The sequence below is a fragment of the Phragmites australis genome, chromosome 6, assembly GCF_958298935.1.
Source record: "Phragmites australis chromosome 6, lpPhrAust1.1, whole genome shotgun sequence".
Lineage (NCBI taxonomy): Eukaryota > Viridiplantae > Streptophyta > Magnoliopsida > Poales > Poaceae > Phragmites > Phragmites australis.
Window position 1 is genome coordinate 11217002 of NC_084926.1, and position 14537 is coordinate 11231538.

Consider the following 14537-nt stretch of genomic DNA (forward strand, 5'->3'; position numbering starts at 1 on the left):
CCCGACGTCACGAGCCACACCGCCCTACTGCGTCTCTCCCTCTATAAATAGCACACCCAGTCTCTCTCTCTCTCCCTTTCCCATTTCGCCATCTATGCCACTGCACCGCCATTACCATTTATGCCACCACACCTCTGCTGTCGCCAATCAGCCGTCCACAAGCCGCCGAGGAGCTCCAGGGCCACACCACCCTCCTGGTGCCGCCTTGTGTCTGCGCACAAAGCCCAGCCAACACCGTCACCGCTGTAGCTTCTCACCATCGGCTGCCTTCCCATTCCTTTGACCCAAACGTCGGTGAGCCTCCTAGATCCCCCTCGCGTCCGTGAAAATAGCATGTCGCTGCCTCGAGCTCTTTGTTAGCGTGTAGCCATGTAACGTCGTGCTTATTGCCTTCCGCCGCCGTGCAGTGGTCGCCGCCGGTGTGCTGGTGCTGCATATATGTGGTCGGCCATCGTGCTGTGATGCCTATAGGCCTCAGGCCCTCTTTTCTTTGCAGGTTGACACCTCCCAGTATAGGGGAGGTGCTGCCCAATTTTGGCCACGTCGCTGCTGTCAGGACCCCGAACCCGGGTTCCCCTGTGCCTCCTGTATCAGTCCCTGGATCAAGTAGCTGATACGCACAGAATTCAACAGAATGATATCAAATACATACTTCGAATACAAATAAGTAAAATAAATACCTGAAAAGCGAAAAGAGGGTCTGGTGGACAAGAATCCACAGCAGACCAGCCAGGCAGAAGAGCCTACAGCGCAGCGGAGCGAAACGACGATGCAACCCAATGCCACAGGCAACTCGGGTGCGGACGCGATCTTAGACTTCTTCTCTTCGACTTCATCAGGGTTGAGGTTGATCTCCAACTCAACAATCTGAAAGCAACAAGACTGAGTACGGAAGGTACTCAACAAGTCCTATACTACTTCAAAGGGTTGATAGATGCATAATGAATATTTCAAGGATAAGGCTTTACGGCATAGTTTTAAGCGTAAAGCAGATTTTATGCAGGTATCTAGTTATATTCTCCATTGTTAACCTTTTTGAAATAAATGTAACAAAGCTTTTGAAAACAAAGGCAGGCATCTTCTGTTGGTACTGAGTATCACCTCAAGTCCCCAACGCAATAGAAGGTAACCTGATAACAAAGCTTTCAAAACGGTTTAGAAGTAAAACGGATCAGGCAACTTCTGTTGGTACTGAGTATCACCTCAAGTCCCCAACGCATTAGAAGGTGACCTGATAGCAAAACTGTCGAAATAGTTTTAAAAACCAAAACCAAGGTAACAAGTTGTATCTGGGGGTTTTCAGTCCTGGGAGGGGCTATACCTCACTCCGCAGTCCCTTTTATCACATCTGGTGTACCTCTAGTACCACACAGCTTCTGGCGGATCGAGCCAGGAACCACATCACACGGACATCTAGTCCACACACTCACGCATCAAGACACACGCACCCTGAGTCTATTCAAGTGAGGTCAATGCTTTGCATGTCCATGACCGTGGACACGGCTATTCGAATAGGTTTACACTCTGCAGAGGTTGTACAGCTTTACCCATACGATATGCTCAGCCTCCAACCGTTGCAAGCGGAGGAGCGAATCATACCGAGACTCTCCAAACACCTTTCCTGCCGGGCTTTTCCACGAGACACGCCAAGTTCCAGAGCTGCATGTTCCGAAGGTCAGCCTCCATTTTTAAGCCTAAGCCGGTCCCTGAACCTCCAAACAGCGGGACAGATAGACCCCTGGCTGCTCGTTGCTCTCAGCCTCCTGGTATGATGCCCAACTCAGTCCAGTGAAGGAAAATCAAGTCCTGCCCATACAGGACGCATGGTTGCACGGGGTGACTAAGCATGACGGCGCAAGACTCGGTCCTTAAGCGGCCGGGCTAGGCATCTTCATGGGCAATGAATACCATCATGTAACTCAAGCCCCCATGAGCATCCTCCCCGGAGGACCACTCTACCTGCCCGCGCCAAAACAGTTTTCACCCATTTTTACACATCACCTTCCATGTCCCACCCGACATCAAGGATTTCACCACAATCATGGAATTCACAACCATCAAGGAATCATGGTATATGAGTTATTGTTGATAACAGTAAATTGGTCTCCAAGAGAAGTGTTTTAAAAGCAATATCTCCGAGAAGACGTATTTTAAAAGCGACATCTCCGAGGAGATGTATTCAATCCTAAGCATGCTAGATATCAAGGTGTCGTCTATTGTTAATATATGTAACAACAGGTATCCCTAGGGTGATATGTAATCTGGATGATGACATGTATGGCATGGCAGTGTTGATAGGGTTAACTACTACAAGTAGTTTGAAAGAAATGCAATATATAGCACATGCGATAATAAGTCTGATTTTAGTTGATCATATTATTCGAAAACATAGGTTCAATATGATCAAGGAAATAGGACTTGCCTTCTTGAAGGGTCAATTCACGATTGGTCTTGTATCTTGAGTTTTCCGGGATTCTTCTTCATCGTTGGACCTTGCCTTCAGTTCCTTCCTCGCGTTCTTGCTTAGAACCTTGACTTCGAGTCTACGAAGATTAACGACAAAAAGCACACAACGACTAAGCAATTGAACACCAGAACAAAACCAAATGAAATATCAAAGCGGAAGAAGAACGACGAAGAAAACGATGAAAGCTAAACCTAGCGAAAGATGATCGATAACTCTAAGCAACACGAAGCTAGTACACAGAGAATAACGGGATAATCTAGCGAAGCTAGGCTAAGCTATTAACCTAGTTGTTTTATCAACTTAAGAGAAAACCTGAACAAATCACGATTAACTAGGTAAACTCTTATTAGATTAACTGTCGAAGGACGACAGCTAGAGATTCTACGTGTAGGTGAGTGCATGTATATCGACATAACATATGTGTAATACTTACGTTTATATGTATACGAGTATGTATACATATATACATAAGTATAACTCTAGACGATTATTAGTGCTTAAGTGTGGAGATTAAATACGTTAATCTATAGCACTAAACATGGTTAATCGGCAACTAATCTTAATTACTTAGTGTTGTTTAATTGCCACACTAATTAAGTTATATTTTATTGCTATCATAAAAGCATACAAGCAATTAATTAATTAGGTTAATCTATCCTTTGAATCTAATTAATTAATTATCAAAAGGTTATTCAATTAATTAATTACCAATGTTAAATTATTCTATCACATTCTAATGACTAATATCTATTTATCTATTATTTACACGGGTTAATTGATTACCTTAATTGAGCTAAGATTAATTGTAAGCCATCACATGAAATATCACATGAAATAACAATACATTGCAATATTGATTAAAAGATTAATCTAAAACTATCCTTTAACTTATATGGTTATTAATCTACACTTAAATGAGATTAATATAAGCAACTTAATTATGATTATATCTCAAACACATTTATGGAATTATCTAAACTCGACTTTATTTGTTAAAGGAGAAAATCTAAATCAAATGCCGCAATACAAATAATTACCAAACGAGAAAATTAAACGAACTCCAAAATTTACAAGATTTGGTATGGAGGTAGATTATGATTTTAGAGGAACATTGGCGAAAGAATCGCCGAAATCGGAGTTGAATTGGAGTAAATATGGCTATCGGAAGATTTGTCGGAAGGATAAATCCTGGAAATTGGAAAATACTACTGTTTCACGGACTCGGTCTATGGGATTTGTGAACCGTGGTCGGCCTTGAGGGTGGTTCACCGTAGACCGGATTTGTGGACTTGGTCTGTGGCTTTTGGTGGACCGGAGGTGGCTCATGTGGCTAGTCCACCATGGACCGAACGTGTGGACCGGGGAGCTTGCCCGGCCACTGGGGCCCACGTGTCGGCGTGAGAGAGGTGGGAGGGGGGAAGGATAAGGCACGGCCGGCTCCGGCTGGGGATTTTTCCCGTGCGTGCGGCGCAGAGGAAAGAAAGGGAGAGAAGAGAGAGTGGCGCCGGGGAGAAAAGAGACGGCAGCGCCGGAGCTGGGAGCCGGAGAGAGAGAAGGAGGCCGGAGATGTGAGGGCGGAGCTCGCCGGAGGGAGAGAAGATCGGCGGCGGAGCTGGCCGGCGGAGGAGGGGCGGAGCTTCCCGGCGGTGGAGAGAGAGAGGGAAGGGAGGACAGGCACCGGCCGGGCGAAGCAGGCGGCGCCGGAGAGAGGGCCGACGGGGTTCTCGGCCGGGGAAGCGGGCAGCGCCGGAGGGAGAAGGGGAGCGGAGGGAGGCGGTGACCGGCGGGGACGGCGCGGCGGCCAGGCGGCACGGCGCACGCAGGCGGCGGCTGTGCGCAGCGCGGCACAGAGGGCAGCGGCGCGCGTGCGGCAGCGGCCAGGACGGCTTGACGCGGCGTGGGCCGAGCGGCGGCTATGCTTGCACGACGATGGCGTGCACAACGGGGAGGGGTGGCCGGCTACGCGGTGGACTGGGCGGTCGGGCTGCGCGGCGCGACGGCGCGGGTCGGAGGCGGCACGACGCGGCGCGACCAGGAGTGTGGCGCGCACGGCGGCTGCGCTGGGCGGCGGTGCCGAACAGAGGAGGGCAGGGAAGGGAGAGGGGCTCACCGGCACGGGCGACGCACGCAGGAGGAGGTCACGGCGGCGGAGAGGAACAGCGAAGGCCGGCATGGGACGACGAGCACGTGGGAACTGCAACATGGCGCGAAGAGGAGAGAACGGCGCCGGAGGAGCTCGTGGGCGGCTGTGCTTGTGCTGTGATGTGTATGCCTGCGTGTGTGTATGCTTGCAGGAAGAGGAGAAGCAACGGAGAGCTGCTGCTGTTGTGTTGTGTAGGCTGGAGTGTATGTATGTAGTTGTTCGGTGTGGAGGATGGCTTGCAGGTGAAGGCAAGAGGGAGGAGAGCAAATGGCTGTTGCCATCCAGACGAAAAGATCAGTGAGGGCATGGGGCATGGTGGTGAAAAGATCAGAGGAAGAGAGAGAGAGGAGCATGGGCCTGCCTTGGTGGCCGGCGCAGTGGAAAGATCAGAGGGAGAGAGAGCACAGAGGGAGGGGATGGGCATGAGAAGAACAGAGAGAGAGGGAAAGATCTGAGAGAGGGAGAGATGGTGAGAGATATTTGTGTATTTGAATTGCAAAAGATGTATTAGAATTTGTAAATGAAATGTGTGATAATTCAAATGGATGTATTTGAATTGTATTTGTATTTGCAAGGAATCAATTGAATAGTTTGAATTGGTAATAGGATTTAGGAATATTCAAATTGAGATTGAGTGATTCAATTTGAATGCAATTGAATAGAATTGAGTTGAAATTGCGAATGATTGAACTTGGCATGAATTGAATATAACACGAATTATTCGAATTGCATGCGGGTATGAAATCGATAATGATTGATGAATCCGGATTTGAGATTGATTAAAAAAAAGAGTAATCGAATTTGGATTTGAAATGGAGTTTGGCATAATTCAAATAAAGGTATTTGAATTAGGAGAAAGATTCATACTTGAAGCTTCGGGATTTGAGAAATGTTTGAATTTAGGAGAATTGAATTCAATAGATTTCGAAAGAATTGAATCAAGATTGGGATTCAAACTTTAGAGACATTCAAATTCGAGTTGACCAAAGCTACTTGGGGATAATTCAATGGAATAATTGAGTTATAGATTTTAGCTGGATTGGAAGCTCGATCTTTACGAATTGATTTGGATTAGGAAATTACCGAGAAGAACTAGAATAGATTCGTACTGAGAAGCATTCAACACTCGAATCGCCACACAAAGAATCATAAGAACAATAAACCAAAATGCATATGCTCAATTTATGCAACGATTAATTTAGAAATTAACTTAGTGATCTTTGGAATACTTAGCCAGAATAATATATTTGAATATGTACATACAAGTATATACATCAAATATATATATCCTTGATTTTATACTGGTTTAATAATTAGAAAAAGTTTTAATTTAGAGCGAATTTTGCTATATTTTTATATGCTAAAATTCAGGGTGTTACAGCTGCCCCTCTTCAGCTGTCGTCTGGTAGCGCTCTCGCCGCCGGCCACCATCGATGAGCCCTCCGTCGAGTCCGCCTTGTTGCGTAGGAGATCGGCGTCCGCTCGTCGTAGTGAAGCCCCGGCTGGAAACCAACTTCGACAAGCTCTTCGGCGTCGGTCCGCCTCGATTCCTCGTCGCCGCCCGCTGATCCCCCTTCGCCATCGCGCGCCCGCACGCACATAGCTAGGCTGCTATTTGTGCGTCGCGTGGTCCGACCAAGCTGTGCAGCCCAGCCGCGAGTGCGCCGGCCTGTTAAGGCGGCCTAGCCTCCTAGTGGCTGCGCCCCTTGGGCTGACCCAACCTCAAAGCCCACCGCCAAGGCCCACCAAACCACCAGCCCAATCCCGTGCGGGCTAACACTATACAACTCGGTACTGTGCAACCCAAGCCCGGCCTAGCCCATCCAGGCCTAGACCCAGCCCAAATCCAAGCCCATCTCAGCCCACCTGGTCTGTTCATGTGGGCCCAGGCTACTGTTCAGTGGGCCCCACCCGTGGGTCCCATGTATGAATAGTGTTATTTTATAATTTTATGATTTAATTTTATATTTAATCTTTCAGGGTCATAACTTCTCCGTTCTGGCTCTGATTTGGGCGATTCTTTCGCAGAAATTCATCTAAATCCGAGATCTACCCATCTATCACAATGTGATATCTATTAGGGCTCATTTGATTTTCTAATTGGTGTTAAATTGGTTCTTCTCTAGTATAGCTCGTAGTGATTGTAGTCACACTTGTAGAGCCGCCAGAGTTTTGCGAGTGCTGCGCAGGAAGCATCAGGAGTGAGGAAGATCCTGGTTTCAACCAAGACTTTGAAGAAAACTCCAGAGAAGGCAAGTCATATTTCCTTGATCATATTGAGCCTATGTATTCAAATAATCTACATGATCAACTAAAACTGGACTTATTATCGTATGTGCTATGTATTGCATTTTCTTTCAAACTATTTATAATAGTTAATCCTGTCAACACTGACATGCCATACATATCATCAACCATAATACATATCACCCTAGGAGTGATAGCTAGCATGCGTTGTTAAATATATTATCGATGGACGACGCCTTGATATCTAGCATGCTTAGGATTGAATACGTCTCCTCGAAGACGTCGCTTTTAAAACACCTCTCCTCAGAGATAAGATTTACTATTATCAATAATAACTCATACACCATGAATCCTTGATGGTTGTGAATTCCGTGATGAGTGCGAAATCCTTGATGTCATGTGGGATATGGTGGGAGATGTGTAAAAATGGGTGAAAACTATTTTGGCGGAGGCAGGTGGAGTAGTACTCTGGATAAGAATGCTCCTGGGGGTGTGAGTCACCTCTGTGGTGTTCATTGCCGGAAGATACTGACCCCGGCCATTTAGGGACAGAGTTAATGCACCGTCATGCTTAGCCACCCCGTGCAATCATACGTCCTGTATGAGCAGGACTTGATTTCTCCTTCACCGGACTGAGTTGGGCATCATACTAGGAGGCTGAGAGCAGCGAGCAGTCAAGTGGCCATTTGTACCGCTGTTTGGAGGTTTCTAGAACCGGCTTAGGCTTAAAAGGGGGCCGACCTTCAGTATATCGACTCTAGCGCTTGGGGGTAAATCTCATAGAAAAGCCCGACATAAAAGGTGATTGGATGTGTCTCTGTATGATTCACTCCTCCGCTTGCAACGGTTGGAGGCTAAGCATATCGCATGTGTAAAACAGTACAACCTCTACAAAGTGTAAATCTATTCGAATAACCGTGTCCACGGTCATGAACATGCGATAGAAGTAACCGTTTTGAATAGAATCTGGGTGCATGTGTCTTGATGAGTGAGTGTGTGGACTATATGTCCGTGTGATGAGGTTTCTGGCTTAATCCGCCAGAAGCTAGGTGGTACTAGAGGTACACCAGATGTGATGATAAGGGACTGCGGAGTGAGGTGTAGCCCCTCCCATGACTGAAGAACCCCCAGATACAGCTTGATACCTTATTTTGAGATATTTGAATTGTTTTTAAAGTCTACAGTATATGATACAATTAATTACCTGCATAAAATTGCTTTACGCTAAAACTAAAACCGTAAAGCCTGGCCCTTGAATTACACCATTATGCATCTATCAAACACTTTAAAGTAGTATAGGGCTTGCTGAGTACCTTCTGTACTCACTCTTACTGTCATTCAGGTGAAGGAACTAATGCCGACTTCACTGGAGATGAGGGTGGTGATGAAGAGTAGAGCTAGAAGTCACGTTTGCATCCTCGCTACTTGTGGCTTGGGCTTTTGCTTTCCGCTATGTTTGTTGGCCATGAGGTTAGGCTTGTAATATACAGTATAGTTTGTAACTTTTTATACTCTGAACCTTAATACTTATGTATGAAGTTTGACTGTGATACCACAGCTGTTATACTATGCGTATTAGCTATTTAATCCAGGGACTGATACAGGAGGTATAGGAGATCCTGGGAACGGGGTCTTATACCCACGGCGAGAGCTAGAGGCGAAGTCAATTGTGCAGCTGAGGGACACAGTCTGTGACCCCCTCAAGGAGTTGCCGTAGTGAGGCTCGATGAAGGTGGGGTTGTCCGGAGCCCCGCGATGGCTACCGGAGACAAAGTCGACTGCGGAGCTGAGGGGTGACGAGGCTCGAGAGAGACAATGAGGTCCAGAGCCCTAAGGCTTGTGCCAAAGGTGAAGTCGAGGGGCAGCGAGGCTCGATGGAGACTGCATCATCCGGAGGACCGTAGCGAGAGCAGGAGGTGAACTCAATGGCATGGCTGATGGAGACAGTTCGCAACCCCCTTAGCGGGTTTCTGCGGTGAGACTTGACAGAGGTAGGGACCATCCGGAGTCCCACAGCCGCTGCTAGAGGCAAAGTCGACAGCGGAGCCGAGGGACGATGAGGCTCGATGGAGTCAGGACCATCATGAGCCCCACAACCGCTGCTGGAGGTGGAGTCGACAGCGGAACCGAGGGGCAGCGAGGCTCGGTAGAGGCGTGGCCATCCGGAGCCCCACAACTAATGCCGAAGGCGAAGTTGACAGTGAGCCGAGGGGTGGCGAGGCTCAACGGAGGCAGGGCCATCCAGAGCCCCGCGGCTAGTGCCGGAGGTGAAGTCGATGGAGGAGTCAGGGTAGCGAGGCTTGATAGAGGCATGGACATTTGGAGCCCCATGGCGGTTGCCGACGGTGGGGCCGAGGGGTGGCGAGGCTTGAAGGAGATAGAGCCATTTGGAGCCCCATGGCAGTTGCTGGAGGCGGAGCTGAGGAGCGACGAGGCTCGACGTAGATGGCTAGGTTCGGAGCCCAGTAGCTAGTGCTGGAGGCAAAGTCGATGGATCCCCTAAGGGGCGGTGCAGCGGTTCAAGCATGCTCTCTGATGGCAAGTATTGTGAAATTTGAACCGTCACAACAAAGATTATGTGTGGTGGTATCTCCTCTTTTTCTGGACAAGTACATTACGATGCAAGGGGTAATGTGCTAGTTCTCCTGGGGTCCTGCGCCAACTGTCCTTGCATGCATCAAAAGGGATTCAAGCAATAAATGCGATGAGACATGTATGCAAAAAAAAAGGGCATTTGAGTGGAACTCGGAACATCGTGGGGCTTACCGCGGTGTGGCTATGTGTCTCGAGTAGGAATTGGAGCAATCGCGATAAGGCTTTATAAGCAGTCTCGCCTTGTGACCCACTTACCTTTGATCAAGGTAAAATCTCCTCCACTACTCAGCCCTTATCTACCATGGCATTTCCTCATACTCTGGGCGCGAGTGGTCCGGTCGGACTGCTGACACCGGTGCCGATCCTGCTAGCCATGGTGCCTTTGGAGAAGGACGAGATCGAAGGACCGTGCCTAGCACTAGAGTTGATTCCAGTGCTAGAGCCAATCCTGACCACAATTCTCCTACCACTACCCGAAGGGCCGTCGCTCGTTGCCGCACCTCCATCTTCAGCTTGATCGGTCCCTCCTGTTGGGATCATCGATATCTCCGACGATGAGGAGATTGACTGGGATCTCCTAGAGAAGGAGATCGACAAGTAAGAGAGAGAGGAGAAGGGGAAGGAAGTAGAGAAAGAGAAGGAAGAGACCAAGGAGGAATCTGACAACTCCTCTTCCTCCTCCGATGGCTATAGAGGCTCGGGGGCCGGTTTCTACATTAGCCTCCTCGGCAGGATGCGCCTAAAGTGCCTATGTCGCCATTAGAGCCTTGTAGTTTTCCTCCTCCCCCCCCCCCCCTTTTCTTTTGTGCTTTCTTCTCTCGAGTATCTCAAAATACTAGGAACTCAGAGGGGTATGTAAGCGTCTTTTGGATGTAAGAAGCGTTAGTATAATGACTTTCGCTCGCCATCTTTTTCTGATCGCACTTATTGATGCGTACATTGCTTTTTTTTATAATCAAAGTATTGGCGAGTTTCCGAGTAGTCTTGCGTCAAACCAGGAAAAACTGTCATCCCAAACCCTTAGGGTGGGGAAAGCTGGCTCTCATTAGGCAAGGTCGACGTCGGAACTAAGGTGTGGCATGATGACGGCGAGGCTCCGAAGACAATTGCACTCTTGTGTTCCTTTCAATTTTATAGGGGTCTTGACCCTTGGCATTGGTCCTTGTAGGTTCTTGTGACCGTTTCGAAGGTATTGCATTTTGACAGGGTTAATGAGGTCCTACAACTGTGCAGGATCATCCAACCCTTTTAACTCTTATAAGAATTTTAATGGGTGATGAGTTATTATTAGTTGTCTTAGCACGCAACCCAATTCATCATTGTACATGCACATCATCTTGACTTCCTGACCCCTTGACCCCCTTGCGTCTTTCGACCATGAGGGAGTGGAGGCGTGTCCCGCATCTTATGTGCAGTGTCGTCCCCTAACCCCTCATGTCTTTTGGTCACGAGGGGATGAAGTGCGCATCTTATTAGTACCATCGCAGTGGGCTTCTACCGAGGTGTGGAGCCATCAATTCAATATGTCACACAACCGAGGCCTATGGCCTTCGAGGTGCAGAGCTAGTGCCACTGTCATGGGCTTATTTATACCATGGTCATGGCCTTCTGTCGAGGTATGGGGCCATCAAGGCAGTGTGTCACACGACCGAGGCATATAGCCTACAAAGTGTGGAGCAAGTGGTCGTGGTCTTCTGCTGAGGCACGGAGCCGTCGAGACGGTGCGTCACGCGATCGAGGCTTATGGCCTACGAGGTGTGGAGCTAGTACCATTGTGATGGGCTTATTTATGTCATCGTGTGGGCTTTTGCTGAGGCACGAGGCTATCGAGGGAGTGCGTCACGCGATCGAGGCTTATAACCTACGAGGTTTAGAGCTAGTGCCACTGTGATGGGCTTGTTTATGCCATTGTTGTAGACTTTAATTTTTGTTGCGCGATGCATCACACCGTTGGGCAAAAATATAGGTTTGAGGCACAACTTGCTTTCTCATGGCCATAGCACTATTATCATTCTATTGAAAAAGGTAGTAGCTGGTGTGTGGATGTGCATGAGGTACAGTAAAGGACCATGCGGAAATTAGCACATGTGGGTTGGAGGGTTTCGTATGTATGTGAGACAAGAACTCACTTCAAATATGCACATAGGTGCAAGCAATTAGCCAAGCTAGCTTTCATGCAGATATTCGAAATTAAATAATGCAAGGTAGTAATTATGACATTCATATGTGCATGCCAAACCACCGCCCATGCCATGCACATATGGCAGGCTTGCTGGCTACGTCCACCTTTACCTGGTGCCTTTGAACCTGCAGGTATGGATTTCGAAGCTTTTGGTTAGGTGCACCCTGCCATAGTAAGTGTTGTTGAAATAAAGAGAGTGGTGGAGGTACCTCATGTCAAGTAGCAGGTCGATCCTCACGACTACGGGGATGGGGCGTGGGCCTGTCCTCTGGCGCAATGGTAGTCCAAGACTGTCCCTGACAACCGAATCACACAAAGTGTGAAACCCGACCTCCTGCGAAGGTAGCTAGCGGAGGTGAACTACTTCCACGGCCCTTCACCTAGGCTTGCGGCACAGCAGCCCATGGTTGGAGGTTGTCGAGGTCGACTCAGGGCTGCCCTCAGCCTGAAGGTGAGGCTGGCGATGGACCTCGAGCTGTGATGGTGTTCGTTGCATGCATGGTTAGCAGAGCAGCCCAACAAGCTTTGTGTAATTCACTGTGTTCATGGCATTCTGACGCATAGTCGGAGCAGATATGTTATTTGCACGCTAGTGAATGCTAGACGTAGAACACCTCACTGTGCTTAAAACAAAAACTTTTTAGCCATTCACATGCTGCAACGAACTTAGTGGGTCTTTTGACTGAGCCTATGGTTCACACGACCCTAGCGCATGCACAACACCCCCTATTAAAGCAGGACTAGGGGTAGCTGGCAACTACCAAGCCTCTCGCAAGCCTGCTCGGGACAGAGGCCATGGCCACCCTGCTTTAGGCACATTTGAAGCTAGCAAAGCAACACGCATGTGCATGGCACGACAGTCCCATGTATGCACACCGAGATACAGGAGCACTGCGGGCAAGGCACAACAGCAGTAAGCGGATAAACCACCGCAGTGCTCGATGCCGTTTCTCTTGCTCCCTCCTTTCAGCAAATCTCTTAGTCTTTTCCCATGGATGCTGCCATCTATTGGGTCACGAAAAAGTGCCCCAATAGAGCACGGCAAGAGCCCTTCTCATTAGAGTGAAAGGCTCAAGCTTGGAGATGAACTAAGAATCCAAATGAGAGAAAAAAAGCAGGAAGATAGTTGTCTGATTCCGTCAAGAGAGTCAGTCCCTCCTGTCTGCCCCTTGAGGGCTTATTTTATAGAGATTAGAGGTAGATGAAATTACCAACCTACGCTTAAGATTATGTTACAATCAGATGTATATGAGGGTATTTTGGGCCTTTCATCTCTTACATTTGATGTGGTAACTGGGATAGTATAATTGCTGTAGTAAAACCGCCATACGTCATCAAAATATCTCAGGGCTATAGCATTTCCCCGAGGGTCCAAGTAGAAGAAGCGTACGAATCAAACAAGTATGGACAAGGAAAAACACGTGACAATTTCTGGAGCTCCAAGAGCCCAACCAATATTCATCGGAAAAAACATCTCGCCCGGTACCCCAACCATCTTCGATTGCATACACTACTATAAAAACACCTAATACTATCGGGTCTAAAGTGGCTTCACTGCCGATTTTGCTTCCGGCAGTGAAAGTCCACCCCTATCATTGCCAAGTTCATAACCGGCAGTGAAGCCGTTCCCAAGCAACAAGAAAAATTTGAGCTCGAGCCGAAGCGACTCAAGCTCGCCACCACACCACTCGCCATCGTGGAGCTTCCTGCCCCACACGAATCCATTGCACTGTTGCCGCCACTGCCACCCGCGCCGCGAAGGGCTCACGTAGTAGAGGTGTCGCCACTGCTGTCGCGTAGTAGAAGGCTTGTGCCACCATCGCCAGTGCCACCCGCATCGCGAGGTCGATGAACTTGCCGCTCGCGTAGTAGAGGTGTTGCTACCGCCGTCACTGTCGCCTCGCACGGACCCGCCATGCCGCCACCGCCCACTACCGCTCGCGTAGTAGAGGGGCCGCTGCCACCCACTACCGCCCGTGCCACGAAGTCGGCGAACTTGTTGATAGGGAAGTTATGGACAAACTTGCCGACTGTGTGTAGCGGAGGGCCTGTGCCGCCGCCACTATCGCCCCGCATGGACCCTCCATGTGCAAAAGAGATAAGGGAAATAGAGATACTTGTGGTGGAGAAAAGAGATAAGGGGGAATATAAGGGAGAGAGAGGCTTGTGCTGGAGCCGGATGTGAGGACTGAGTACGAGAGCAAAAATTGCATTGAAATTTAATTTTGGATACGATCACCTATCATTGTAGGATGGTATTAAAAATTGGTAGTGTTAGGTGTCATTGCTAATTTTTATTATAAATTGGTAGTAATGATTATTAAAAACTAGTAGTGATATACTGATGATGCTAATTTGATATAAACTAGTACCGATAATATATTAATAATGATTTTAACTGAACTAATACTGATAAACTGCTAGATAAATTCCGTAGCGGTGGTAACGTCCCCGTGCCACTCCCGCGGCCACGGTGATAGTACGCGCGCAAGCGCACAAGAAATCAGCTTCTGATTGGAAGTAGCCGCGGAACTGGACCCCACCCGTGCTTGATTGCACCGCCCCCTTGGAATTCAATCCTGACATTTCGTTTGCGCGTACGGATGAGTGCTATGCTACTGAGATGCGCCGGCTGCGAACTAATCCCAGAATCCGTCGTAGTTCAATGAAAGAGATGCACTAGTTGAATACTTAATATTTCTAGGATAGGCTCATCTCATCAACCATATTGTCTTCATTTGTTCATTTTTTTTCTTGTTTCTATTTATTTTTTTCATCTTATTTTCAATAATTTTTTTCAAAGAGATTTATAAAGAGAAAGGAGAAATAATTTCAATGAATGAAATAGAGATGAGAATCACTTTATAACGGTAAAAAAAAAGTTTAAAGCATTAAAGAAAAAA